This window comes from Chinchilla lanigera, unplaced genomic scaffold (assembly GCF_000276665.1).
Source record: "Chinchilla lanigera isolate Chin_1 unplaced genomic scaffold, ChiLan1.0 scaffold00048, whole genome shotgun sequence".
NCBI lineage: Eukaryota > Metazoa > Chordata > Mammalia > Rodentia > Chinchillidae > Chinchilla > Chinchilla lanigera.
Genome location: NW_004955449.1, coordinates 13,212,552 through 13,239,442, shown reverse-complemented (window position 1 = coordinate 13,239,442; position 26,891 = coordinate 13,212,552). Strand labels below are relative to the sequence as shown.

The 26,891-nt window shown below is 36.8% G+C and overlaps 1 protein-coding gene across 4 annotated transcripts in view; it reads right to left on the bottom strand.

Moving 5' to 3' along the window:
• Positions 1-26,891, bottom strand: part of Rbms1 (RNA binding motif, single stranded interacting protein 1) — a 203,706-nt gene that overhangs the window by 128,569 nt on the left and 48,246 nt on the right. The window lies entirely within an intron of this gene.

Below are 26,891 nucleotides of genomic sequence, written 5' to 3'. Positions count from 1 at the left end.
GAGAGAGTATAAAGGACATAAATATTCACAGAGAGTCACAGATAGATGTATTTATCTACTATAAAGAACATAAATATTCACAGATACAGGCATAAAAATTATATTAAAATGTTACCATGTATCTTGAGATATCTCAATTAAAGTCTCAGAGGAGCCAGGGTAAGTATCTACCCCCACTTTATTCTGAATAAGTAGATAGCCTCAAATAGAGTGGGCAACTTGCCATAGATCACAAAGCTCAAAATTATAGAACTTCAGACTTGAAAAAAATTATTAAGGGCCAATCCTTGCACTTGTGTCTGGCACATACTAATCATTCAATAAATATTTCAACAATTGAATCAATACTACTGTTTCTCCTTGTACACCTTGCTCAATAGCAAATTCATCCAATTACCCATATTTAGCTTTACCTATAAAAAGTACTTTGTTAAACAGCCTTAAAATCTGAAAAGAATCTATGTAGATTATCAGTATTTTTCTTTGTGTTCTACACTGCCATAAATACAGAGGTGCAGTTTTTAAAAATCTTAACAATCTTATAGATGGCTTAAACAGTCATTTAATCTCGAATGATTTATTTAATCTACAATCTTGCATATAGTAGGTTTTGCTGAATGCATGAGTGGTAAGGCAAGACAGCTTTCTTACATACTCATACAAATGGCAGAAATGATTTTCACCTTTTTTGCTGAACTATGAACACCTTCGTTAGAACTGAATGTAAACGTGGTAGCCAAATCTTTTTAAAAAACGTTTTACAGATTGTATTACACATTATAAATTTGTACCCTAATTTTTAGATCATGTAGGATCATAAGAGGAATTGCATCAGTATATGACTTATTAAGGAAATGAGATTCCATGACAAGATGGCTCTCTTGGCCTCAACTGTTACTGTCAACATAAATCTTCTTACTTTACTTTTTGGGTAAAAGTGAAGTGGCCTCCTCATCTCTCTGCAATCAGTGTTCTGCAAATATTTGGATATAAGTTGCACATCATGCAATCTAAGATAGATGCTTATAAACTGCCTAAAGTACTCAGATGCTAACAGTGAAACAAGCAAGACAGAAATGATAAGACATCATAAATCACAGATGCACACCAATTTCCAGGATGCTGAAATGTGAAAAAGGTGTCCTAGACTCTATGAAGTATGGCAAACAGGTGCATGAACACGGTGTATGCAATTACACATACATGTTCTTTTCATTCATAACTTCAGACACGGGAAATATATTTTGTCAAACACTCATTTTTAACTTTCCTAAGAAAACAACAGTAAGTAGGTATAAGCAAATGACTCCTACATTCAGTTTTTCCGAGGAGACCTGGAGGTAGTGGGCACAGTCTCCACGAATCAGACTGAGAAACTTTCCCCTAATCCCACAGAGACATCCATCACAAAGAAGCAAGCTGAGCTGTTGTTTCCTTTCTCAGCCATCTCCCTACAATTACATCAACCAACACTTCTGGTGTTTTATATGTACAGTGCATTCACATAATAAGAAAGACTAAAGGGAGATGAACTGAAGTCTGTAGATATTTATTAGGCTACTCCAAACTTGTGATTAGTGCTTTGAAAGTTCTCAGTTGCACACATAACCTGAGAATCAGTCAGTCTCTATCAACCTGTCTCTATCACCATTCCCAACCCACCCTCATCCCCATCCCCATCCCTATCCCTGTAACCTATCCCCCATCCCCATCCCTGTCCCTGTATCTCTATTAGTAACCAGTATTGTTCTGGTAGTCTCTAAGATTGTGAGTCTTACAAATAGACATGGATCCTTTTAGAGGCCCTGATGCACCAGTTTTCTGACTTCCTAGTGCTTCAGAAGGGAAGAGTAATGTCTACACAGATCATGTAAGACAAAAAGATGTGTATTTGAAATAGTTATCACAATCCTTAAAATTGGTAGGAAGTTACAAAATGAATCAAAAGCAATCACTTAGTAGGTAAGATGACCTACTTAGAGAAACAGATGAATGAGTCACACGTGTAGCAACAACTGTTAATATCTGATAATTCATATTTATTCAGGAACTGACTAGTCACCTTGCAGCTCCTCCTCTTCTTCAGGCACTCTCCTTCCATTCATTTCACTGGTGCATTAATAAAACTGGCATAAAAAGTGAAAGAAACTGGTCAGTTTATTTACAGACTCTAGATTGATTAAAACTGAAGCTTAAGGATTAATCTATGAGTTTCATGTAGTTGTAAAGTTTCCCTTTTTATAAGGGAACAGCACTGATCTCACTTTAAAGTCATCTTTTAGTAAATATTAACATATCAAATCAATAATATATTCCAAGTTCCTAACGCAGGCCCTGGTACACAAGTATTCAAATATTTGTTAGTGAATATATGAGTGAGTGGAAAATATCTGCAAAATGTATACAAATCCTAGTCAAGTAAGTGTTATTATTCCATAAAAATAAAAGTAGCTTATGGCGGGGATACTTGTTAATTGATATTAAAAGGAACATGCCAGTTCAAGCTCTGTAATTCATGATCTCAAATGATTTAAAAATATATTCTGATTTAGAAGTTGCTAGAATTCGCATAAGCTACTTACTATGACCACCCTCAGAATACAAAATGTTGTAAATCATCACAGGGAATGTTTTTCTCCCCGTTTCAATACTTGCCTGCATCTTTTATTTAAAAAATAAAATTCAGGGTTTTTGATGACTAGTAGATTTTTTTAATTAGGTGAAGAAGCTCAGTAATTGAGAATTATATTGGTTATTTTACTCTATCATACAACATTAAAATTTCTATCAATAAATAAAAATAGACAAATTGTTGATAACAACTGAAGCTATTCTTTCTACTCTGGTTATGTCTGAAAACTTCCACAAGGTATTTTTAGTTGGCATCAGCCTTGTGAGGTTGACTCTCAGGGGATTTCAGACAGTCAAGGCAAACTGATCCCTGGTGCCCCAAACATCTAGGAAGTGACTACAAAGCTGATTATGAGGTTTTTTTTAAACTACTTCATCTGTGCAAATTACTCTCATGAATTTCTCCTAGCAAAGAAGAAAAGAAAAAGAAAAAAGGCAGTTGAAAAGGTTGAGACATGAGACAACAGTCTGGAGCGGACAAAGTCACAGTGAATTGGTGGGAAATGCTGCCAGTCTAAGTGATTAGACCGAGAAGATTCAGCTCATCTCTGTACTTCACGGTGAAAATGCACTGTTTCTAAATTCACTGCCTCTCTGTAGTTCTGTCTCTCTCTTCTTTTTCTCTATCCCTTACCCATTACATTCCTCAAACTAAAACTGCCAGCCTGTCTTCTGATTTCCCCTGGATCTACCTTTGTTTACTTACTGTATGCCTGCATCTGAAATAACTTTTAATGTCCTCTTTGACCGGAAACTCCCACATCGAATACAAATTTCTGAACAACACTCGTAAAGCTCTTCACTTTCTAATTCCCTTGCCCCTTTACCTCTATTCCAGGTACTATTTGTGTTTTGGCTGCCCATGAACTCACTCTATTCTGGCTCTGAGTTTTGCCAGGAAACAGCCTCTGTTTTTCCATCAGCCAAACCACACTCTTCCCTCCCTCTGTTTACTCTGTTGAAATCACAGCTCATGGTCTGCTCCGACTTTTTTCTGCTCTGTGTTTGCTAAAACCTCCTGCTCTATTTTCTAAGGCCTGTTTTAATGCCTACATTTGGCTAATTCATGATCTTTACATTATAAACTCCTCCACTGAAGAAACCATGGCCCACAGTTAGCATGCACTCTCCACTCTTTATTGAAAGGCATCAGGTGTGAGTTCAGCAACTGCTCACAGACCTAGCTCCACTGTAAATCAGCAGTTCTCAGCTTCCTTTCCAGCCCAGCACACCTGAGGACTTCTATACACTCCACCAGGCATTGCAGCTTATTTGCACATGATTTGGAACCAGAGATGATGAGGAAATACACTCTCACTTTTACCTGAAAATAGTTGTTATAAAGAATGAACCAGAAAGTGGCTACAAGAACCAAGACAAGCTTTTAGCTTCATGCCTTATCTATCTATCTATCTATCTATCTATCTATCTATCTATCTATCTATCTATCCACACTTATCTACCCAGCCATATCAATCTATATGTATGTATGTATATATAGATATGTGTGTAGCTAAACCAGCTTTACTGTTAAAAAGTTTTACTGTAAGGTTCATAAAAATTATAGCCTCTTAGACCTAAGATTTGGAAATGACTAAATGTTTTCTTGGTTAAGCATCTATTTATTAAAACCCAAAATGTTACCAAAACATGTCTCATACTAACTGAAGCAGACAAGAATTACTTTCCCCTGATGACACGACTTCCCTTGAGACGCTGGTGGCTGATTCTTTGCCTCTTCCTTGTTCTTCTTCAATGTAGAAGAGCACAGCCCTGAGACCATCTCCACCTCATTCCACCACCTATAAATTTCCACTGCTGTTTGGAGTATGGAGTGGTGCACAAAGCATGGTCTCTGTAAAAGCTCCCATGATCAAAAGGCAATTCAACTATCTGTGAGATTAACAACCTTCATCTAAACCCACTGTTTAACTACAAAATTGGGAGAGCCATCTCTCTTAGTTTTTTAAGAGCAAAGAAGGAACTTTGTTAGATTATGAATATTAGTTATCATCACTTATCTATCTCTAGTAAATGCCTTCCTTCTTCAGATAAATTTGGCACATAACTAAAGTCTTTTCTTCAGTAATATTACTGTATTGTCTAAAACTTCAGAGTAACAGTTCCACTTCAAGAAAACCTACACATCCCCTTCCTTCAGTGACTAATATCACTGTGCCATCAGATTCTGAACTTCCCATCCTTCCATCTACTCTGCACTCTAATTAATAAAAATTATCATATGAGAAAATTATCATATGAGTGCTTAGCATGGTTCAGACATTGTTATGAGGACTTTACAAGCATTATTTGACTATTCTTCACATTGCTCCTTCCAGAGGAAGAAACAAGCTTCTCTTTTATTCTCTTTACTCTCTCACCCTCTAGCCTATGAGTTCACATCATCACCACCAGGGCCACCAACCTACCCACTTCTTCATTCATCATATGCCATTGAACCAACCTCAATTCATTAAGGCAGCCAATTCAATTATTTCTTGTGCCCAATAGTCACAGCCCTATCGTCCTGCATTTCAAAGGAACATTTTTGACCAGAGGTTTCTATTCCTCCTCTGAGTTGCTGACAGCTTCCCAGGCAAATCCTAAGACCACTCACTGGCTTCATTAAAAGTTCATCTACCTTTAGTTATCCCTTCAGTGCTGTGCATCATTTATTGTACTCACTTACAAGCAGCTCTCTGTCCCTTCCCACATCAGATTTATTCCAATTCTTTCCCTCAAACTCTCAACCCCACTTTCACTGCCAAATGATAAAGTAGGTGCCATGTGACACTGTTTACATGAAATGGCTTCAGTTCTTTCTCAAATATATCTCTGTAGTGTTCCACATCTTCTTGGCATTCTTATCAGTAGTAGAGATGTTCTTAGTTCTTTGAAACATACTTTTACTGGCATCCTTGATTTTAAATTAATTTACTCAGAACTCTCCCTTACCCTTGCCCTCACCCAACTCAATTTCTGTAGAATTGTTTACTTGCTTTTAATTTTTCTTTGCTACTTAATAAGTTTTACTATAAAAAGATACATTAATATATCTTCTTTTTAGAACTATGAAGAGCAATTCAATGGATTTTTTTCCAGTAAACTAACTAGCTCAGGTTTTCTCTCTTCTAAAAAAAAAAAAGAGGAGGGCTTTCTTTGTCTCTGTTTTTCTAAGTTATTCCTTCTCTCCTTTGCTGCAAGGGTAACACTGAGCTGTATATCCAGCCCTTTTCTTTTATTTTTATTTTGAGTCAGGATCTCACTAAGTTGCCCAAGTTGGCCTTCAACTTGTGATCCTCCTACCTCAGCCTCTGAATGAGTTGGGATGACAGTCATGCACCCCCTGCAGGCATTACCATCCCTATGGGTTCATTCAAAGACCACTCAGTAGTGGAGATGTGTACATTTTCCCTCCTCCATTCTAATTACAGACCACTGTAATCTGGCTTCTGATCTCACCACTCACCACACATGCCTCTCACTCCCTGTGCAGCATTACTCAGCTCTACATCAGCTTCAACCTCCCACATGGGTGGTACCCCAAGTGGTCTCTCTTCGTTGTCTTCCTTCACCCTCTTTATTCTTTGTTTCAGATTCGTTTCCATAACTGATTTCACCCACAATCAATGCTTCAGAAATAGCCACTAATCAAAATAATTCCTTGGGCTTCCAAACACGGCTTTTCTACTGGGACCAAACCCACCAGGGACTGCACTTTCTTCTGCCTGTATGTCCCCTGGTCAGCATTCACTCCCCATTCCCCTTCTCTGATGACACCACTAAAATCTGATACCATTTTTAAAAACAGCACATGTATAAAACTTTTTTTAAAAATTTACTACAGCAAAAGACACTGTCATTAATCCCCCTCAAACTACTCCCCTTCACTTTTAACACACTTATTCCATTGTTCTGGTCACTTTCTGAAGCAATCCTGGAAGTCCTCTTTTGTGTCTAAGTGTGTTGTCGTGGCTGCCTCCATGTCCAGATTTGATTCAAAACATTTGCTTTTCATGGTCATTTTGACTTTGGAAAAGTTGCATGGTGCCAAGTCCAGTAAATAAGGTGGATGAGGACACATTGTACTGTTTTTATTTGATAGAAATTGCCATAAATGCTTGAGCAATACAATGAGATCAAAACATAAAGTGAATGTTTAAATTAAAAGCTTTATTATGTAAAGCTTTAAGTAAAGCTTAACGTAAAAGACACAATGCCATTAATTCCCCTCAAAATGTTTCCCCTTGCTTCAAACACACGCACTGCATTGTTCTCAGCAATGTTTCTGTTGCTGTAATAAGTTTTTAAAAATTTAAACGTTCACCATGTTTTTCAATCACACCGTGTAGTATATGCTATCTAGTATGGCCACTTGGATTGTACTTTGCTTATATCTATTTGTCCATTTCACTAGCAGGTCCATTTCACTATATGCCCATTTCCAAAACAGTAGGTCCACCTCAGTGCCTTGTCTACCACTGCAAATCTGGGAAACACAAGTTACTCTAAATGTATTATTGACTTATGGGTCCAAGAAAAAAACAGTACCATCTCATAAAATGAAGAAAAAAATTTTCCTTACCCTCATATAGCACTCTTACAGTCTGTTTTGTTTTCACAGAGAAAGCCTTCAGAGGCTGAGAAGCACTTGTTCTCTAATGAGTGAAAATACTCTTAAATGCATTTGGGAATGCTGATTACTTCCAAAGTACAGGGGAAATAAAAGCCCCATTAACAGGCAATTTTGGGATATTGTTGCTCTAAGAGGGGTAGATATGCAACTGAATTTTAAATTGCTTTTCAGAGTCTTTTTCAACTTAACTTTTAGCTGAAAACTTTTAAATGAAAACAGAATCACACATTTTGTGTATAATTATATGTACTGTCTATTTATTCATAAATGGCTAAGCATGTGGCAGGAACTAGCAAATATTCTACAGAACTGTGCTAGTTAATCTTCTCTGGCAACCTGACTGAATTAGGAGACTCCTGCAGAAGTGACTGAATCACAGGAGGTGCTATACTCCTCGGTGCAGTCAGCCACCACAGACTGAACCCTCTGAAGCTGTGAGCCAAACAAATCATTTCCACCTTTAATCCGTGTATATCAGGAGTGGAAAAGCTGACAAATACAAAATGAACTTCAGCACCTCTATTTCAGATTGAAAAAATAAATATAAGAAAGCAAAGGAATTTAGAATTGAGAACTCTTTCCTGATATTTATATATATATACATCCTGATCAACTAAAAGGGAAAAGACAGGAAGGTAGGGAATTTAAAAATGAACATAGAAAGGATGCTTGTCCTAAGATAATGAGGAATTGATATTCTATTCACAGATAAATTATTAAGATCTGAAAATCAAACAAAAAGAGTCCTCAAGGTGTTATTAGAGACCTTAATTTTGCCTCTTGAGTGGAATATGGTCAACCAACAACTGCTTCATTTCTTGATATGTTAAATTGTGCCATTCCTCACAGTACAGCTATTGAAATGAAGCAGCATGAAGTGGGAGGATTTGAAAGCAATACTATTTTTTAATAAGACAGCCTGGATTCTCTAGTTTAAAGGCATAACTTCTTCAGTGTCTCTCTAAATAAGTAATTTCTCAGTACTTTTCTTTCATACTGATTTTTTTTTTTTAACACAAAGAGGTCATTAGGTCCTTGAAATTTTCAAAATATCTTTTCTTCATTTACCTCTCCATTATTTTCTATCATATTAGCTCTTTTAAAAATTGTTTAAAATGCTCATTTTAAAAAAAACAATCCTAACAATGTTCTTCATCTATGCATTCAACCAATGTTCACAGGGGGCCTACTGTCCTCCAGAAGTTGGGCCCTGAATATACAGGGAGGGAGGTCATGGGGTACCTGAGGGGGGCAGGAATAAAATGATGTCAGGAGGAAAGAGAAACGGGAGACAGGAAGTATCAGTGGTAATGGTGACTCACAGGATTTTCAACAGCATTGAGACTCAGGAGGAGAGAATGAGAAGGCAGAAGACCCCCAAAAACAGAGGAACCAGACTCTGAAACCAGCTAAAGAAAGAACAACTGAATGGCAGGAATCATAGAAATTCAAGACAAAAATCAAAAATTCATACTCTTAAAACTGTGTCTTAAACTGAGGACAATTACCTGGTTGGTCTCCATGAGGTCACCATAAGAGACGATGGCCTCTGTGAATTCTGAGATCTGGGAAGACAGCACTATCTACGTTCTGCTGAGGTCTGGTTTTGTAACTGAGATATATATATATATATATATATATATATATCCCCAATACTGTGAATGAACCCAGGGCCTTTACCCTGAGCTACACTGGCTAGTGTTTTTTAATAGTTTACTTCTTTATTTTGAGACAGTCTCATCAAGTCTCTAAGTTGCCCAGGCTGGGTTTGAACTTCTGATTCTCCTCCCTCAGCCTCCGAGAGTGCTGGGATTACAAGCAAGTGCCACCCATGACCTGAAAGTCCCCTTACATATTCTTAGAACAATCCCATTTCATTATTTAATGCAAACAGTGGTGGGTCTCTATTACTTGAGGTCAAAAGTACATCGCTAAAAAAATACAAAATTGTATGAGAAACTTTTGTGTAGGTCAGCACTTAGCACTAGCAAGTCATTTTAACAGAGATAATTTAATCTCAGACAGCACCACTAGACAGCAGGTTTTTAGATTATTTCTCTTAAAATAGTATTTTAAAAACTGAAGTGCCTTCACCTACATGATTGACAGGTACTATATTCATTTTAGCATCCCAATTAAAGTGCTTTGAGAAAAGCTTCTCATGCCATCTGAGCTGCTTCAAATTCTTAAAAAGGAATGGCAAGAAAGGTGCTCCTTGCTCCCCGCAAACACACAGCTTAACTGTCCCTCATCACCTTTCAGATATGTCTTTAATAGTTGTATACTTCAATGTTTCTAAAATAAACTATCATTTGATATATATGAGTTTATGTTAATTGTGACAAATTCCTATAAAAAAGTATAAATGATGTGCTGGTTCAGTGTTGGGGATTCTATTTTGGTTAGAAATGTACATGTTTTAAGCCAAAGGAGAAACTTTTCTTGCTACTAGAAGCTAACAGATTTTTGATAACATGGTCTTAAGGGCTGCAGTATTTTAGGCAGAAGCACTTCCTCTCCAGATCTGTGCTGCCACCTCATTCCGGATGACTTCTAAACAACCGAGGGTCACAGTGGCCTCTCTTTAATTAGTATCTCACTGCTGGAGGGAAGGGAGCATGTCAAGAGAAAAAGAATGCAAGAAGACATTATAAACAAAGGTCTTCAAGGCAACTTCGTGGTTTGGTCAAGGAATGAAAAAGAGTCTAGCTTATTTGCTGCCAAAGTAAGGCCGGAAATGGTTATGATTCCTGAAAATTAAGAAGGCTGGAATTTTTGTTTATGTTGGTTAATTCTGCCTTAATGCATTAGACTTTATCTCTATTTCAATCTGATAACCTAGCCCTGAAAATTATGGATTCCTTGTTTGGAGGAAAAAAAAATGATCCATAAAGAAAACAGATAATTCAGTCAAAACTTTTCCATCTAAGGTATTAAGGCTTAGTAATATCCAAGTTAGATTAATACAACGTTTTCTTTCTTTAAATAAAAAGTAAAATACTTAGGGGAGTAAAAGTCAATAATACGTGTCAGAAAGATATTTTAAAACCCATATTAAATACCTAAAACTGCATTTTAGCTATACAAAATCAACTAATTTTATGAAGCCAGGAAAAATAAGTATATTTAAGTTGAGCTCAATGAATAAATAAAACTGAATCCAAAATTGTTTGCCTGACAATCAAGAATGACAGAACTATTTTAAAATTCTAAAAAGCCTAAATATATAAACATTATGTATATCCAGCTATATGACTATGTATAAAAAGACACATATAAACTCCATGCACATATAATTTCACAACAAATGAAATTTTAAAATATCAAAGAATAAAACTCTTTAAGAATAATACTGTTATATGCATGAATTAGTAATCTTTTAGAATATTAAATCTTTACTTAAAAACACTGACACTGACTAGCGGTTTCTATTGGGTACTATTTACAAGAAGTCACCTCAGCAGGGTGCCTGTGTCCAGTTTCATGATCACATAATACATTCTCCCTACAGGATCATGTTCCAGATAAGTTTGAATGTTAACTTGAATTTTATTCTCTTCAGGAAGTAACTTTTAGTCAAGATTGAATACAGCTGTTAGTACAGATCACTGTTCCAAAAATGTTTCTATGAGAACTGGACGAAAACACCATTTTACAAAATGCAAATTCCCTTTCATTATTTTAAATCTGTACAACTAAAGATGGAAGGAAATTTCTGTTCTCTGTTAGTTAAATTGGACTTTTATAAATATTCAAGAGAAAACACGCAGGGTGGTTATGTGATGTCTGTAAGACTTTCCATGCACTTTTGCAGACTATATTAACACCCACATCACCCGTTTGTTTATAACAAATATAGAGCCTCATTTTTTGTTTCAAAAATCAAAACTACAGTTACACTCAACTTTTTCACTTTCTAACACAATTGGTTTTTCTCTCTTCATATTCGCAGAAATGTAGCCACGCAAATAATGTGGGGCGGTCTCAACAAAGGAAATGCTGCCAGCTGAAAACACCGGATGTAATTGAGACCACAAGAGACACATACTCAGTTATAAATGTTCAACTAAAAGAAGTATTGGAAAAAAATAAAGTCTAGCTTTTGATTGGGATGTCTTAATTGTTTTAGTAAAATTTTACTAGTTTATCACTTACTCTCAAACAAAACAAAATCTCTGGGAATTATTTTAATAGTCTCGCATTCCACTTTCTGGAGATTTAATAGAGAAAGAAAAACTACGGATTTTCCCCATCCCTGGCCATATTCCTATTTTTGTGGGCTGGAGAACAGAGGGATATTGGTGTCAGTCTGCCAGATGATACAGGATAAGTAAGCTGGATTAGCTTCCGTAAATAGTTGGGAAAGCAGAATTTTGTTAAGAATATCTTTTCTAATACCATTACAGAAAGTCTTTTCAAAAAGGATCAGAATAAATCTGTCTATAAATGGACAGGTATCAAAGTAAGTTAATGAACATTAACTGTCTTAGGCAGTGGGGTGGGGGTAGAAGTTAGTTTGCAGAGTCTGTAATAGCTCATCTCCTTTAATCTAGGGTTATGCTTTCTTTTGTGTGGAATGATGGTGGTGATAGTTATGCTGAATGTTGTTTCCTCAAAGGCTACAAAAATCAAATTTGAACTGTGGAAAGCATAAGAATCTTGGCACCTTTATTTATTTATTTATTAGTTTGGCTATTGGTGCTTCCAAGCTTCACATTTGATCCGCTACCTACTGCTCTCTATCCAAAGACTTTTTACAATTACATACAGTCATGTATTCAAAAAGCAATTTAGATAAAAATTGGAAATTCAGCTTACATTTTTAATCAGAGATCAAAATATTTAATTGTCAAAACATAGTAATTTAGCCAGGAATTGCAGCATACATCTGCAATCCCAGCATGCTGGAGGCTAAATTAGTAGCCTCATGAGTTTGAGGCTAGCCTGGATTACACATTGAAACCCTGTCTCAAAATGAACCCCCCCAACACACAGAGCAAACAAATAAAAAGCACATAGTAACTTTTATTTAAGTTGTTGACAAAAGGGAATAATCAGCAGTTTTACACTTTTAAAAGTTAGCAAATTTCCTTACTTTTGCATGTAATGGTATCAGTGTTTTTTTTAGGAAGGTGACCATATCTCATAAGATATGAAAGAACCATCCATAAATCACATAGGAGATGGTAGGTACTGCGGTAAGAACTAGTCATTTTGAAACTGTGTTCTGTTATGCATAAGTCGGCCATCTTACTAATTCAGGCAAGTTCTTTTGAAAAACAAGTTTTAAAAATCTTTTGCCACTAGAGGGAGTTCAAAATTTCCTTTGTGTCAATATGCATGTAAAGTGAATTTTACATCTGAAACAACAGAAAGCGTGATTGTAATACACTTCTTTTTTACTAATCAGTAAGGCTAAATCATGAATTAGGTGTTTAGGGAAAAAATTAGGATAACCCCTTTATAGAATAACTACTCCTAGTACAGGTGAGAGTTACTATTTGCAGCACATTTATATTAACATTAGCTGAAAAAATTTAATCTCTTGGAAGCACTGTAGGTTGAATGATTCTAATTGCTTCATTTGGAATGCAATTTTTAATCTTTTAAACTTTCTTTACTAATAATCATGGCAGGATGTTTCACAGGTCGTTGCCACAATGCCCCCATTCTGCTTACGCTTTCCAAATGTGACTCAGCCCTCCTACACCAAGGCTGGAGCCTCTTCCACCCCACCTGAAGATAGGATGGCCCTGTGACTAGACCAGAGGAATGCAACCCAGTGACTTTCAAATCTAAGCCTGGAGACTCTTTCAGCCAAATGCATGTGACGAAGTCTGCGTTAGTCTGCTATCCAGTGAAATCCATAAAGAGAGAAAATGGTGTGTAAAATGAGAAACCATGTAGAGGAGAAGACCGGCACTTCAGTATGCAGACACAACTGTGAGCTTTGTGAGTGAGGCCATACTGGGCATCCCCGCCCCAAATGAACTCCCAACTACATGCAGCTGCGTGAGTGACCCAGCCAAAGTCATATAGAGCAAGACAGCTACCCCATGGACCCCAGCCAACAGAGGGAAGTGTGCAAAGCTCACTGTTTTAAATTTGAGATGCTTTGCTAGTCAGCAATAGATACTGGGAACAATAATACTAGGAAACGCATCTGCATGATGCTCTTTATTTTTAAACAACTCCTTTCACATCCACTATTTCCCACACCCCTGCCACATCAGAGGGAAAGCAGGTCAAGGTTAAATACTGCGTCCAAGTTCTTAGAATGCTTAAAAATAAACGCAAAGTTTACATTTAAAACAGTTTCTTAAAAATAAATACTGTATCTCTAATTTTCTACCTAGTGTAATAGTGATAATCAATTATTGACTAAAAACTTTCTTCAGTGATTTTTGCTCAATTAAATCCAGCTAACTGAAACAACTACATTGATTTCGAGTGGATCCATGGATTCAAAAAGTAAAAATAATCTTTCTGGACCTGTGCCTTTTAATTTATGTAATTTCTTATTTTGTTTGCTTTTTTTGGTACTAGGAATCGAACTTACAACCTTGCACTCGCCAAGCAGGCACTATGCCACTGAGCTATATCTCCAGCCACATTTCTTATTTTGTACTGGTGTTTAAAAAATGTTAGTCTCAAAGTGCTATGCACAAAGCACTGACATCTTCAAGCAGTGTCATAAAGTGGATTTTTACATTTGCAATGACAAAAACAATTCTTTCCTTACATGTTTCCACTGTATTGCAAGTTTTACAATTTCCCTAATCTGTCTAAGTTGGGCCTAAAAAATAATGATTAAGCACCTAGCACCTGCCATTTGCATTGTCATTCCCCTCCTTTTCCCTCCTCCATGCTTATCTGTGAGATTGTGTATGGCTGGTATGGCCAGACAGCTCCAGCAAAAGAAAGACAGCGGGACTTTTCCACTGCTAGCTAAGTGTTCTTGGGGCAGGAGTTGCATGTGGCTGAGGGAATGATCTCAGAATTCAAGAATGGTCTTGTTTATTTACATAACAGTCTGATAATAAATTTGAGGAAGACGATTGTTAGAAATCATATTTTTGCAATAACCTAAGTGGACCACTTCTGAGGCAGAGGAAAATTCAGGTTTTAAAAGGATCTCATTATCTTTAGGTAGAAAGATTCTAAAGACTTCCTACTTCCTCCTTTTCCACAACAGCTACCGCACAAATGACAACAAGGGGTGCACACACGGAAGTCACAGAAGCTGCAAGCCAGGATTCCACTAGGAGGACGTTAGGGTAAATGTAGAAGAAGCATCTTTTACTTCATACCTTTCAATGACTGCTTATTGATCTTAAACTAAAGAACCAAAAACATAAAAAAATAAAGAACCAAATCCTCAAAATGACCCACAAATCCCTGCAAGATCTGACTTCCGCTTACTTTTTTAGCAGTGCCATCTTGCACCATTTTCTTCCTTACCCACTGACGCCCTGCTGTTTTGGTCTTCCAGCTCCTCACATTGCAAGGCAACCAATCCCACCGTATGCTTCACACATGCTATTCCTCTGCATGGAGTGCTCTTTGCCCAGCTACGTCCCACTTACCTTTCAAGTCTCAGTGTCAACTACTTCTGTTAGAAAATCTTTCCTCTTACCCTCTAGAAAAGGCTAGGGTTTCCTATTATATAATATCTTCTTTTATGGATTCTGTAAATTATTTAATGTCCATCCTCACTTCTTTATTAGAAAAGCTCCTTGAGAGATGTTCTATTTATTTTGTTCATTGTTTTATCACCAGTGTCTTATACTGTACAGAGTAGGTGTTTCATGCTATTTTTTGAGTATGAATCTGTTCTAAGGAATTAAAAGTGTGTATATATGCACACACACATATGAACATATACATTCATATATATTTTTTCAAAGATACAAAGAAAGATATGACAGATTCCATAAGAAAGAGATGTGTATAAATGAGACCGTGGTCAGTGTTCTAATAGCGATCTAACTGATGTACAGTGAAAGAACAGGGAGGTTTCTATTGTTCCTGTGCTATTTCATAAATGGATGTATGTTTATTACTATGTGTTTTCAACAACAACCATTGAGAATAGTCAATGATTATTTAATTGATCACATGTATAGCTCTATTTGTTTTCCCTAGAAACCACTTTGAAGAAACCAAAGTATAGTGCAACAACCATTGACAATTTCCTACCATTTTTGTCTGTAACTCCCTATTATTTGTCTACTTGTTTTCCTGAGAAACTATCTTGAAGATACCAATAGGTAAAATAACAACCATTGATACTGTCCTACCACTTTGTCCGTAATTCAGTAAATCCCCCTATTACTATGTTATCCTTCTTTTACTCTTTCAAATAAAAGAAAAAAAGAAAGAACAGGGAGAACAAGAGCGAGTGCAAATGGTGACTACAGGAAGCTCTGTGGAGGAGTGTAAATGTATCGGTAAGAATGGTCAAGATTTACAAATACATCTTCTGGATGCCTACAGACAGTGTAATTTACAATATCTGTCACCCTCACCAAGACATTTCTATTCTTCACTCTATTCTTTCATCTGGTGTCCAAAAAAATGTCTTCTAGACTCTAGGAAAAAGAAATTCTACTCTAACAGGTTACTGGTAATGCTTTACTCATGCGAGAAGTAGCATTTTAAGGATGAACTGTGAGACAAACTGTGTAAAGACAGACTTAATGACTCCTTGGCAGCTGTGCAGGAACTCAGATTAGGAGATGCAAACTCACTTTGCTCAAGTAGAGCCTTTCTCTAAGTCCAGATACAAGGAATGTGAAACCTTTGCAGGAAGGCATAGAGGATACAGGTTGTGCAGGCAACCTGGTGGCCTTGCGTCAGAGCTCTGGGAAAAGTTAGGCTTGCCCCAACACTGTCAGAAATCTCTGTGTACATTGGTGTGTCACGATATGGTGATTAGGAAATACTGGTGACAAGCACTGCACTTGATGGTTTGGCATTCTGTACAGATAAATGAAGTAGCCTGTCCAACTACAGAAACAAAAAAGAATTAGAACTGGGAAATCACCCTAGTGACCCAATCCTCTAGTAATTCTCATATGCAGGATCCACGAAGATGAACTATGAGCTCCTCTTCTCTTCTGAGGTTCCTGGCTTCTAGCTGTGTAAGCAGCTGCTCCTCACTGGTTTTGATAAGACTGGAAAATATACTTGAAACAAGTCTACTTACAGATCTCAAGTTTTCAACAAGAAAACTTCATTTTGAGTTTCACAATTAAAATCCATGAAACTTGGTCCAAGTAACAAACATTAAATGACATTAAGGTATAATTTGGTTTCCTGGGTGTGCATAAATCATGCCAATGTTAAAGTGCAAAAGAGGTTTCCATTCTGGAAAACATATTTGTTAAATCTCATTGCTTACAAAAATTATTTGAATCTGATCTGAAGAAATGTGGCTTGGCTTTGGATACTGTTCTTTTCCATATCAGATCTTCATGGTGCGATCTTAAAATCTTTCAGCAACTATTCATCATAAAGTGAATTGTAATTCCCAATCTCTCAACGCGAAGCACTATAATTTAAAAGCAGTTTGAAACATTGGGGAGCATGTCTGTGCAACCAAATAGTGCTTCTTAAGTACAGTATTGAGCAGTTCTCATTTACTTTGGGTTAAGTGATAAGGACTAGGCTCCTAATCATTTTAATGTTGCATTTTTATGACCCGTTTATTTAAAGTCAATATTGTAATTGGTATATATCAAGATCTGAACAGATCTTGGATCAGAAATTTTGTTTAAACTGAGAAAATGGTACACATGGCTTCAAACGATTTTGATATGCACACAGTAGCCTAATTTATACTTGTAGTAAAGGAGCTCGTCATAGAGAGAAATGTTTAGAACCAATACTCAATAGGAAAAGCATAGTCACCAGTTTATGAGGAATTTTAGCTACTACATGATTCTAGGCCATTTAAAAACAAACAGAAATTGTTAAAATCCCACTTTGGCATTATATATGAGGTAAATTTTCTAAATCTAACAAACAGGTTAATTCAAACACTAACTAGTTCATCAGCACAACTGAAACAACGGGAGTGAGTTCCAGTCACCTTTTTCCCCAATGCTGACCCAAGACAGACAAGCACGAAAGAGTCTTTGGGAGAGACAGCAAAGAAGAAAAGCAACAACACACAGGTTAGATAACTGTACTCATAGTGCTAGCCATTAGAATTATCTTGTGTCCTTTTCTTTTTTGTTTCTGTCTTATTGAGACAGGGTTTCACTATGCAGTTCAGGCTGGCCTTGAACTCACTTTGTAGCCCAGGCTGGCCCTGAACTCACAGTGATCCTCCTGCCTCAGCCTCCAGAGTGCTGAGATTACAGGAGTGTACTACCACGTCCAGTCTAGAATTTTCTGTAATGATGAAAGTATTCCACATTTAATATACAACAGTCACACTGTCCAGTGTGGTGGTCACTAGCCACATGCAAGCATTTGCTATATAGTTACACTAGCCACTTGTAAGCATTTGCTATATAGTTAGCATAACTGGGAACTGAATTTTTAATTTAACTAATTTAAATTTGAACAGTCACAAATAGCTCAAAGCTATTTTATTAGACAGCACAAGTATATAATTAACTGAATGTCTGAAAAATAAAGAGCAAACTATTATATACGATCAGTTAAATATGCCAATTACTTTATGGCCAGTAAGAGTCCAGAATCATTTTTATCTGATGATTACCTAGTGATCTGTGAAAAATTCTTATTAAATCAGTCATAAAAGGAAACTTTGATTACAAATAATAAAACTGCTGCCAAGGAAGGTAAGAAATGGTAAGAATGCCACCGCCCAAAGGTGAGCCCACTCCTGAGTCCTATAGTTGCTATTCTGCCTATTTCCCAGCTTTCCAGGAATTAGACATTTAAAGGGGGCTGGTTATTTCAGTAAGGCAGTTTAGCCTGACCCAGACTTTCTACAGAACTAGCAACTGAAAAGAAAGGTTTTGGTAACTCTCTCTGAAAATGAGTGGGATTATTTTTAACTATCACTATGCCCTAACTAGATATGTTCTGACATACATTCTATCTAGTTATCATAGCTTACATGTAGTCCTGATTATTTTTACTCATTTAAACTTCATCCATGCTGAAGTAGGTGGGAAAAAAATTATTCTCTCAGTACATAGATTTTAAAAGAAAGGCTTGAGGCTACGAACCTTGCCAAAGGTGACTAGAACACTGATCTTCTGATTCTTATTTTATCGGTTTCTTTACAGTATTTAATATTCAACAGTCACACAAAGTATTTTACTGTACAATACTTGGACACAACAGGATCAGCAGATTTTCATATTCACCAAGCCTTAAAAGTAGTCTTTCTATTGCGGGATGGGGATTTTCACATTAGAATACAGCCTTACTTTTTGTGTCAAGCAAAAGGCATTTATTTATAAGATCAAGTCTGGCTATGAGAAAATGAACATATACTATTCTTCCAAGAAGCAGAAAAAAAGTAACAATTATGTACATAGCTGAAATGGAATAATGCAAAATCTAGAATTATTTTCAAGTCTAGAATAAACAAATTTTCTTTGTCCAAATTTGCTAAAAACTAAGACTGCATTCCTTACAGTATTCCAAAGATTTAATTACAATATATAAATCAATGTTCCATCAGATAGACAAGTTATTACTTATAAACATAGACAATTTTGAATAGACTGTGAAGAGGAATTTGACCAACATTATGGATTCATAAAGTTGCCTCCATGAGTCAATCCACCAAGGATAGTTTCGTAATTTTTTTTTTTTTTCAAACCGGGGATTGAGGATTAAAGCCAGTGGCTCATGCACGCTAGGTAAATGCTATACCGTGGACTTTCATTCCCAGCCCTTTCCACATTTCATCTTGAGACAAGACTGCTAATTGCCCAAACTGGCCTTGAACTTGCTTGCATCCTCCTGCATCAGCCTCCTGAGTAGCTGAAATTATAGTCATGTACCACTGTGCTGGTTCTCAGGATTCTTTTTATAGTAGCAGTCCGCATGACTGGAACAAGTTAAAGCTGGTATTTTTTTTTTTTAAATGGTCCTTTTTAATTTCAGTAATGAGTAAATCACTGTAACAGATAATCTCCCAACAGTCACCACCAATTCTTTCCCTCCTGTCACTCATTTGCCCTGAGTCCATGAGGAGGTGGAATATAACTGGTCTCAGTTTGAAAATGGGCTGCTACAGTGATTGCTTTGACCAATAAAATGCAGAGTAAGGGACCTGTGCCCGCCAGCTTTCACCTTTCCTCTTGGAAGCCACCCACTAGGTAAGAAGTCAAACTATGTTGAGACCACCATCTTATCTGGTGAGAGAGGCCAAACTACCCATGTAAAGAAAGAAAGGCTAATAGCAAAGTGGGGTCTAACAGCTAGAAAATCCTAAACCTTCAAACCCTTCTAGTCCACTCAACCTGTCAGCTGAACGCAGCGGGGTGAGCCCACAGAATGCAGCCACTGACCCAGTCCAGCGAACAACATGCGCAACTGCCAAACTGCCCAAATTCCGAAGCCACAGAATCCTGAGAAATCATGAATTATTACTGTTTTAAGCCATAAAGTTTTGGGCTGATTTACTATGTTATCAGCATTTCTGTACTTGATTGCTCAACTTGCTATTTATATGTTTTATTCTGAATTAAAGAAGTAGTGTGGAAATTTCAGTTATCCACGTTCACTCAAGTTTAAATATACCTGAACACAGACATTTCTGAGAGTACTGCTGACATGGAAAAGCTCCCACTCCAAACAGAAAGCTCACCTTGGAAGTTTTCTGCTACACATTCTTATGGCTACTACCTAAACTAAAACTAAAACTAAAATAAAATGAAATAAAAGCTAACAGAATAATCACATTCTAGAAAAGAACAGCATATACTTTTATACCATTCAGGACACTTGTGTTTACTGAAAGAATCCCCAGCTAAAGAATCCTCAGCTTCATACTGGAATTTGAACAGTGATGGAGAAAAATAAACAGACAAACCTATAAGGCTGAAATCAAGCAATCAGGCTATCTATCTCTGGGACATATTCTAAAATCTCACCTTTCCCTCACTTGACATGTGGCCTTTTCTGTTTACCATCCTGTAACTATATACTGTATTTTATTTGATAATGAGAACTTAAATTATTATGAAGCATAAATAGATAACTAGTAAGTTTGCACATTAATCATGTTTGCTGTGGAGATTATTTTGTTTGCCTTACAATGAAACCATTCAGAGAAAGTATCTCCAATAGACAAAATAATTATGAATGGTATTTTTTAAAAGGGGAAGAATGAAATAGCTAGAAAGATGATAAAAGGGGATACTTTTTAAGGTAAATTTTGCTTTAGAACTCCAAATCTATTCAGATTAAACTCTGAGAGAGTGATATTAAAAGTAAAAACATAAAAATAGAAAAATAAACTGACAAGTAGTACAGTAAAGGTCACCGTGTGGTCCCAGGACTTCATGGTTGCCCTTAGACACATCTAGCTCCTCTCCATCACTTTTAGCTTCATTTTTTTTTTTTTTTTACCTAGTTTGTGGCTCCCATTGGAGGCCTTCTAAAGATACTCTGAAAAAAAGAAGTACAGAGCATAGACTATTCTCACTTCTCTTGTCATCTCTCCCAGTTAGCACAATTAGCAGAAGGGTATATAATCCATAAGAAAGTGATATATAATCCATAAAGCAAAGGAGACCAATCACTTTTGAAAAGTCCTGCCTCTGAATGTATGGAACTTTGGGAAGTCATTCTTAGCTTAACCCATAACAAATATGCACACAAGTAACACCTAAGTACAACGCTTGCTTCCTGACCAACTTTTGAAGGATTTGATGGAAACAGACTCAAGACTTTTGCATTTTTAGAATGTATAACACAAAAATTATTTAAATCATGAGGGCAACTGGTAAAAAATAACGGTCCTTCTGACATGTAATACAAATACAAATCAGAGGCACTGATTTTTAAAGGACTTAAGTAGTATCTCAGCTTCCCTAAAATGAAATTTTAATTATAGCCATATTAGATATTTCCCCATTTAAAGGATTGGGGACATATAAGCAAAATTTTCTAAAATGGTTCCTAAGAGTCTAACTTGAAAAACATAGAAATATTACCCTGTCCATACTGCTTTTGGCTCAGTGATCAGGTATATTAGCTGAGGTGCTTTTCTTTTCTTTACTTTTCTTTTTTAACAGAAAGTAAGAAATGCATTAGAGTTCCACTGTTCCTACCATCACTGGACAGGAAGGATTCACTTTGATGTTGATATCCTCTCTGACTTCTCATCAAGAACTTTTTGCCTTTGAGCAGCACTGAAAGCATTCAGAAGTCAAGGATACTTTTTGAGATCATTAGAAGAGACTCCATAGGGGAATCAAGTTATATAAAGCTCACTGTTTATGCAGATAAAAGGCAATCTTTGCAGGATCAATGCTTTCCGGTAACTGTGAACATAAAGCCATTCTCCTTCTCGATCAGGAAGCCTCATCATATGGGCTCCACCTCCTGTCTGAGCCAGGATTCAGCATTTCCAGCCTCAACAAAACAGAGTCCAAGGAACAGTTCTGACACCTAAAACTAACCCGTGTTCCTGACTTCAGGATGCTTCTACTTCAGTTCCACCTCCTACACATACACACTAACTGATTTTTTTCCGTCAGTCACTTGCAGTGAGAGGAACACCCAAAGCATTCCAGGAAAGATCACCATGTAACACCTTTTCCTGTGGGCGAAGCATGAGGGTTACGATCTTTACTGCTAACACCTGCTCCTACCTCCAGCCACCAATCTCCTCACTAAAATCATTTTAAAATGGCTTTTCCAGAGATTACCTAGGTCTGCAGGTATTGAAGCTGTAGTTTTCATTTTCTTTGTGGATTATTGATTCTAGTCTCCCTTTCTAAGACTTTTTGAGGAGTTCTCATAGCACAGATACATTTGTGTGTATTACAGGCAATCACCTCCTTCCAAGAAACTCCATGCAACACCTTCTCACATCCTCTAGGTTCCTATCTTGGATTATTTATAAGTCTCCAACTGTTGTGGGAAGGGAAAGTAGATTCTTTTATGTTTGTTTTTTTAAGATTTCACTCAGCATGATTTTTGATACTATCACTGTTATTGCTTCATCAGTAGTTTTCTCTTCTTTATTGTTAAGTAGTACTCTGTTATAACAGAAGTTGTTTATCCATTCTCCTGCTAATGGATAGTTGAATTGTTTCTAATATTTAGCTTTAAGAATGAGACTACAATGGAAATTTTTATGTAAGTCTCTTCTATGAACATATGTTTTTACTTCTTGTTGGTAAATCTCTAAAAGTGGAGCTATGGGTCATATTTGGTAAACATAATATATTTAACTTGATTAAAAAGACTATTGAACAGATCACCAGTGGTTAGAAGAATTTACATCACCCCCCAGCAGTTGAGAGTTCCAGATGATTCACATTCTTCCCAAGGTTTGGCACTAACAGTCTTTTTTGTTTTAGTTATTCTGGTGAATGTGAAATGGCATCTTACCATTGTTATAATTTCTATTTCCCTGACACCTAATGATGCCGGAGACTTCGTATTTTAGGTTGCTAGCTATTTATGTATGTTCTCTTGTGTAATGCCTACTTGAGTCTTTAACCTGGTTATTTGTCTTATATAGTAGATTTATAGAAATTCCTTATGTAGTTGAAATCCAAATCTTTTGTCAGACATAAATGTTGTGAATGTTTTCTTAGTATATATTTGTCTCCTTTTTGGTACCAGAAATCAAACTCAGGACCTTGCATTTGCCTGACAGGTGCTGTGCCACTGAGCTATCTCGCTGGCCTGTCTATTTTCTTAAATGTAGTATATTTTGGCAAGCAAATATTTTTCATTGTAATGATGCTCAATTCATCAATTTTTGTAGTTTGTGATTTTTCTGTAGTGTGTAAGAAATCTTTGCTTATCCTAAAGTCACAAAGTCATTTTTCTATATCCTCCAGAAGATTTATAGTTCTGACTTTATTTTAGGTATATAAGCCAATCCAAACTAACTTTTTACTAAGGAAATAGTATAAAGGTTCATTTTTCTACCTAGAATAACTGTTCCTTCATAGCGCATTTGCCTTTATTTTGGGAAACAGTGGTCTCCTACTATATTTCAATATCTAGTTTGCATGTAAGGTGGAGGTGCCCACATCATGCTGATTTTATTTTCTACTGCATTCAATATCCTAGTAGAACTAGCTATCCTAATACTGAGAAGTATTACAAGAATAGATCATTTAAACTGCACATTCTACAGCAGTTAGAGACTTTGAATTACATAAATATTTCACTTTGACTTTTTTTTAAAGCAAAAGCTCAGATATAAAAAAGACTCAGGTTTCTAATTTTAGTGAAAGTTTCATAATTTAACTCACAAGTACAACTATTTAGAATTCAATGTTTATAAGTGTAAAATACCCATGACTGGGCTCTATGCTTACCGTGGTACAGGGAAGGGAGCAGTAGGCCCACCCCAGACAGCTTGAACTCAGAAGGCAAGAGAGGAGATGCTAAGAGAACTTGAGGGGAGTTCTTTTTTTTTTTTTCTCCTTTTCTTAAACTTAAACCCTGTCTGCAAAATAGAAATGACCTTGATTTATGCTGCAAAGGACACAGCTATTCCTTATAAGGACCCTGGAAGCACTGGAGACTGGCTCACAGTGTGTAATGTCAATCATGAAAAATAATTTATTACTTGAGAATCAGTTACATGAGCTTTCTCCACCCTTTCAATCAATTTCAAATTCTATCCAATATCCAATTTAGCTGGCGTGGTAGGCCACACCTGTAATACCAGCACTCTGTGAGACTGGGCCAGGAGAACTACAAGACTGGGCCCAGCCCAGGCAGCTTAGTGACTTTACAAAACCCTGTCACAAAAATAGCAAAATGAAAAAAAGCTGGGACTATAGCTCAGTGTGAAGGCCTTGGGTTCAATCTCCAAACAAAAAAAGAGAAAGAAAAGAAAAGAAAGAAAAAATAAACCTCCTGCAATATAGGACATACAATGTTGGCCAATGAACTTGGTCACTGTCCATCACCTGTGGAGCTCCTGGCAAGTTGCCAGTGTTTCCTACTTAGCTTTCCAAGACACTAAATGAACAGCAGGTATCTTCACCTCCACCTTTCTATAGGAGAAATCAAAAAATGACTTAATTTCTTACTATGAGTGAACACTCTGATTTCCATAGTAATAAATTCTACTACCATGTATCTCTATATTCCTGTACAAATAGAAAACTCATGGTGTATAGGTGTATACTGTGTGTGCAGTGTGTGTGTAAAATGGAAAAATACAGAAATTATTTTTCTACTGTGAGAAAACTTACTGTACCTTGCCTATCTCTGAAGAATGTGCAGTGTCATCCTGAAATTTTTAGGTGATGAACAAAGGAGGTCCTGAGTGTGTCTGGTGAGCACACATTCTCCCCTGTGGGAGCAGGATAACCAGATAAGCACTGATGGGAAATGCTTCCTTATAAGAATTATATAAAATAAAACATACTATTTCCCCTTCTATCAAAGCATCTCTTAGGATTGAGGGGCAAGGGAGACAATATGAAAGCAGAAGTGAGACTACCTGAGAAGAGAGAGGAAATGGTGGAAGGAGGGGTGAAAGGGCAAGGGAAAACAAAAATGGAGGCAATGATCAAGGTACAGTATCAAGATAATACTCCAGTTCACAAATGCTTCTGTTGGAAAAATTTTGCTTCTATTTTCAAACTCTACATCAGGTGACTAACATGATCATGGCCATCTTCAAATCAATAAACACAAATGCAGCCATCTCCTGCAAAATTGTAAAATAAATTAAGTTCATAAACCAAGGTACCACTGTACATTATATACATGTTCAAATATGCCAAAATGAAACTTATTATTCTGTATAACCAATATGTACTATACTACTATACTAATAAAATTTAAAAACAGGTTCTGTGAAATTTTTCAAGACATACTATGAATCTCCAATGCCAAAAAATCCTTTGATATGTAAACATGAAATACTTGGAGACCACAGATATCACCAAAGTCTCACCTAAAGGTCAAACTATTGCATGAAACATTCAAGAAAAATACCGAACACTTATTGCACACTTAATATATGCCATCATTGTTCTGAGTATTTTGTATGTGTTAACTCACTTATTTAACCTGAAAAGCAATGAAATAACTACTGTCTTTACTCTAAGCTTATGCAAAACTGAGAAACAGAGAAAGGATATGAACCTTGAGCCTGATATTTCAACATGACTGGATGAAGAAATGGTTAGCACCGTGAAAGTACATCTTGAGTGTGTCTGGGTGGGTCATGGAGGTGTGATCTTGGGTACTGTCTATGGTCCCTAAGCCTAATTCCACTCTAGCACTATTACCTTGCTCTGCTTCCTGGCTGCCATGAAGTAAGCATCTTTGCTGTACTACGCCCTTCCACCATCATGTCCCTGCCTTGGTACCAGCTGACCGTGGACTGAATCCCCTGAAGCCCTGAGCCAAATTATACCTCTCTTAACTTATAGGTGTTGGGGATTGTGTCTCAGCTGACTAATACAGAAAACTTGGTATTGGCAAAATGGGGTAATTACTGTGATTATACCTGATCATATGGTTCAGAAGCCTTTGGAACTAGTTTGTGGAAGTTTGAAAAGGTTTGGAGATATGGGTTACAGAAGCCTTGGAATGTTCAAAGCAGAGATTAGTGAGAGATTCTGGTGGGAGCTCAGAAACAGAATCCTGATAAGTATGCAGACAAGCCAGGCTCATGAAGTTTCTGATGGGAATGAAGACCTACTGGAAACTGGACTAGAGGCCATGCATGCTAGATTTTGGCAAAGAACTTATCTACATTTTGCTCATGTCCTGAGATTTCCATGAGTGACTGAGATTAAGTGATATAGACTAATCCAGTGAAGGAAATTTCAAGCAGCCCAACATTTAGACTGTGACATGGGAACTGCTGGTTGCTTTTGACCAGATTTAAGCAGAACATAAAAATTTTTTAAAATTTAAATTTTGGCCCCAAAGGACCAAAGTTGAAGTTAAAGCAGGTATGGTTATTGAAGAGATTAGTATCTCTAAAAAGAAGCATAGTCCTACACTGGATGTGATGGTATGTGCCTGTAATCCCAGCACTTGGGCAACTAGGCAGGAGGACCACCACAAGTTCAAGCTGAGCCTGGGCCACATAGTGAGTTCAAGGACAGACAAAACTACATAATAAGACCTTGTATCAGACAAATAAACAAACAAAAAAAGAAACATAGTCCTTTACACAATAACAAGAAAAAAGATGACTTGAGGTCATCTCAGAAGTCAGCAACACCCCACCTACAGCAGGCTCAAGGATGCGAAAATGTAAATCACTCATTTGAGAGGGAGTTCCTGGCACCCTTGCTCAAGACGGGCCTCCTAAAAATTATCCCTCCAGAATTGATTTCACAATGTTCAGCCATCCAGGCACTCAGATGCTGCTATTGCCATGGTCCGATGAGGCTGGGCTACTGCTTCCATTAATGGTAAAGTGTGGTGTTGTCTGCATGATTCTGGTTTTACCAACATGAAG